The 4,360-nt window shown below is 46.9% G+C and overlaps 1 non-coding gene across 1 annotated transcript; it reads left to right on the top strand.

The window, feature by feature from the left end:
• The first annotated feature begins 3,705 nt into the window (after nt 1-3,705).
• On the top strand, nt 3,706-3,901 carry LOC115898060. The gene has a single exon (XR_004057817.1). It is a non-coding gene; the product is annotated as a U2 spliceosomal RNA (small nuclear RNA).
• The last annotated feature ends 459 nt before the right edge of the window (nt 3,902-4,360 follow it).

Raw genomic sequence — 4,360 nt, 5'->3', positions numbered from 1 at the left:
AATGGATGAATGAATGCATGTCCTCATCCAGGCAAGGTGAATGTAGATGGTTGTGCTTTTGGGGTACTTAGAAAGCAAATAGATAATGTTCTTTAAATCTTTGGAAAGGCTGAACAGGCTCTTTTATTCTGGGGTATGAATAGGCAAAAATTGGGAAAGACAAAATTACAAGATGTTTGGGCTATTTTCAGCTGATACAGCCTCTGTGTATAAAGAACACCCCAGTGGTTCATGATGAAAGATCAAACTTACCCTTGTTACTAAGCCCCATGAGAAAGACAGTTAGTGCCCATATATAAATACCACATTGTCTGCAATGACAATGACCATGTTACCACTACCCTTTAATTTATTCATTCTAAATGTCTGGACCCAACAAGAGAAAGAGGCATTCCACAATTCTTGTGGGACTCACACACACATGAGCCCAGTGAAGGGTCTTAGGAGGTCAAGGTTACTCACTCTGTGGCTCAGACTGTGAGCAAAAAGACTGCCCCTATTTAGAACACTGGAGGCACAAGAGTACCGCACCACCCCCCGACACATGCCACCACTGCAACTAATTGGTACTAGAGATTTAGCCTCTTTGAGAAAAACTGTTTTTTCATTCTGAACAACTCTTGGCTTTTTGACAGGAGAGGATGATTCAATGGGATCCCCGTCCTTCTGCTAATGTGAGCATTTAAACAAAGCTCTGTGTGGTCCCTGAGACACTCTCCATCTGGAGCTGAGGAAACTGGGGAACAGTGGCAGTGCCAAAGACAGGCACACTGTAGCCCAAGCCTGCAACATCTTTTGCAGCCACCAGCAGTATGGGACACTGGTTCTGTCAGTGTTGCCGAATCTTGCTTTAGAAACAAGAGCTCCCCGCCAGCACACAAGTACAGCTTCTCCAGGCTGTCAGCTCCTCCTGATGTCCTGAGCTGACCTTCTGCAGCTCCAGCGGACTTAGCTGCTGGAATTCCAAAGGAACCCCATCGACGTCACTAAACCTATAGGACAAAAACACACCCCAAGAAACCTCAACTGCAGGGCTCCCATCCAATAAGAAAAATCTCATAGTCACCATGGGCAGGGCCAGGAGTGGCTAGAAGAAGCTGCCATATGACGTGATTCGAGGTATTAAGACATATTCAGCAGAGGTCACACCATGTCATCCACGACCTTACTCTTACTCAACAAGATAAATCTTTTTTCTTTTTCTCTCCCTATACTGAAAAGTTGCAAGGGACAGATTTTTTTTTTTTTTTTTTTTTTTTTTTGAAACTGAGTCTCACTCTATCGCCCAGGCTGGATTGCAGCAGCATGATCTTGGCTCACTGCAACCTCCGCCTCCCCGGTTCAAGCAATTCTCATGCCTCAGCCTCCCAAGTAGCCGGGATTACAGGCACCCACCACCATGTCTGGCTAAAGTTTTGTATTTTTAATAGAGATGGGGTTTCACCATGTTGGCCAAACTGGTCTCAAACTCCTGACTTCAGGTGATCTGCCAGACTTGGCCTCCCAAAGTGTTGGGATTACAGGTGTGAGCCACCCCACCCGGCCACAAAGGACAGATCTTTGAGAGAGACTTTGGCCATTGTAATGCCAAAGAAATTCCCCTCTCCCAAATCAGGAGAATCTTAACTAGTATGTAGGAATTCAGTTAGGCTGCCCTCTGATCTAGAACTCATAATTTCATCCTCAGATGTGACAACTTTTTGTCTTAGTTTAGTACATGATCGTGTTCTACAAGAAAACTTGCCATTGTAACTCCCAGGTGAGGTCTGATTTCTCCACGGATGTTTTATTATTCTGGAGTACTGAGTTAGAGATCGATGGTGAAATTCCCAGAATGACTCTTCTGAAGAATTCCACCTTTAAATTCTGGCCCATCCCAGACTGTGAGGTAATCAGTTAGGACAAGGACAGATTATACACTGGCAGAGTCTACTGTCCCACCTAGGGGGGCTCTGAATTAAATCAGAACACCAAACAGAACTGTTATCCCCCCCAAACCTGTTTGGAGGTCAGTTTACAGAATGACACTTAGTACTAAAAATCTGTACTCCTTATGGAGATTCCCAGTCCATAGGCTTCAGCCTCTGCCTCGCCTTCCAACCTTACCTTGAACCGTTTTCCCACACTCCACTCCAGTTACATTGACCTTTCTCTCCCTCAAATATGCCAAGCTGCCTCTGCCTCTGGGCCTGTGTACCCACTCTTCCCTCTTCCTCACAGACCTTGACAAGTTGACTCTTCCTCCTGACCAACATCTGCTCAAATGTCACCTTATCCAGGAAGCCCCTCCTGTCCTCCCCATCCAATGTTGCAACCCCCTTTGCCCTTCAGTCACTTTCTGTCATGTTACCTGGTTTTCTTTTCTATCTAGCACTTATCACTACATTACTCTGTCTATTTATGTACTGTTTCATTGTTGTCTTCTACTAGTCCGTAAGCTCCACAAGAGCAAGGACCTTATCCATCTTATTTAGCAGTTACCTATCCTCAGTACCACGCTTCCTGACACCAAGGCACTCAATAAATCCTTGTAGAATAAACGTATATTTTTATTTTTGTTTATTTATTTTTTTGAGACAGGGTCTCACTCTGTCACCCAGGCTGGAATGCGGTGGCTCACTGCAGCCTTGACCTCCAGGCAATCAAACCAGACAATCCTCTTGCCTCAGCCTCCCGAGTAGTTGGGACCACAGGCATGGGCCACCACGCCTGGCTAATTGTTTTTATTATTTGTAGAGATGGGGGGGTCTCACTATATTGTCCAGGCTGGTCTCGAACTCTTGGACTCAAGCAATCCTCCCACCTTGGCCTCCCAAAGTATTGGGATTCTGGGTGTGAGCCACTGCACCTGGCCTATGAATAAATGTTAAACAGAGGTTCATCAGTTATTGTCCCTGTGACGGACAAGGCAGCATGGATTCCCTTTCTGGACAGAGGGCTTTGATGGATGGTTTATTACCTGTATCCTTCTCAGGTTAGGAAACCAAAATCCTAGTCAGCAATTTTTTTTTTTTTTTTTTTTTTTGAGACGGAGTCCCACTCTGTCACCCAGGCTGGAGTGCGGTCTGCAACCTCTGCCTCCCAAGTTCAAGTGATTCTCTTGCCTCAGCCTCCCAAGTAGCTGGGATTATAGGCATGTGCCACCATGCCCAGCTAAGTTTTTTTTTTTTTTTTTTGAGACAGTCTTGCTCTGTTGCCAAGGCTGGAGTGCAATGGCACGAGCGTGGCTCACTGCAACCTCCGACTCCTGGGCAAGCAATTATCCTGTCTTAGCCTCCCAAGTAGCTGGGATTACAGACATGCACCACCACGCCTGGCTAGTTTTTTGTATTTTTAGTAGAGACAGAGTTTCACCATGTTGGTCAAGCTGGTCTCAAACTCCTAACCTCAGGTGATCCACACACCTCAGCCTCCCAAAGTGCTGGGATTACAGGCGTGAGCCACCACGCCCGGCCTAATTTTGTATTTTTAGTAGAGACAGGGTTTCTCCATGTTGGTCAGGCTGGTCTCGAACTCCTGACCTCAGGTCATCCGCCTGCTTTGGCCTCCCAAAGTGCTGGGATTACAGGCGTGAGCCACCATGCATGGCCCCTAGTCAGCAATTTTCTTATCGGGCATAATTTAGATGCCTATAAACCCAAGTGGTTTACCCATCCTTAGAACTACAAAGCCCCATCATACCTGCTGTCTAAATGTTTCCACATAATCACTTCTTGGCCTTTTGGCTAAGATCAAGTGTAGTAAATGTTTCCACTACCTACTGAACAAGACGGTACAGGGATGCCCCCCACCCCAAAACAATGATTAGCACAATGAGAAACTTCACCTAAGGTTGGTTACACCCCAGATCCCTTCTTTTTTTTTTTTTTTTTTTTTTTTTTGAGGCAGAGTCTCACTCTGTCGCCCAGACTGGAGTGCAGTGGCCAGATCTCAGCTCACTGCAAGCTCCGCCTCCCGGGTTCCCGCCATTCTCCTGCCTCAGCCTCCGGAGTAGCTGGGACTACAGGCGCCCCCCACCTCGCCCAGCTAGTTTTTGTATTTTTAGTAGAGACGGGGTTTCACCGTGTTAGCCAGGATGGTCTCGATCTCCTGACCTCGTGATCCGCCCGTCTCGGCCTCCCAAAGTGCTGGGATTACAGGCTTGAGACACCGCGCCCGGCCAGATCCCTTCTTTTACACAAATTTAGCCTAATCCAAAAAGAATTTTTTTTTTTTAAGTCAGAGTCTCACTCTGTCACCCAGGCTGGAGTGCAATGGCGCGATCTCGGCTCACTTCCTACCTCTCTCTCCTGGGTTCAAGCAATTCTCCTGCCTCAGCCTCCCAAGTAGCTGGGATTACAGGAGCACACCACCACACCCT

The sequence above is a fragment of the Rhinopithecus roxellana genome, chromosome 5 (assembly GCF_007565055.1).
Source record: "Rhinopithecus roxellana isolate Shanxi Qingling chromosome 5, ASM756505v1, whole genome shotgun sequence".
NCBI lineage: Eukaryota > Metazoa > Chordata > Mammalia > Primates > Cercopithecidae > Rhinopithecus > Rhinopithecus roxellana.
This window is presented reverse-complemented; position numbering and strand designations above follow the sequence as displayed.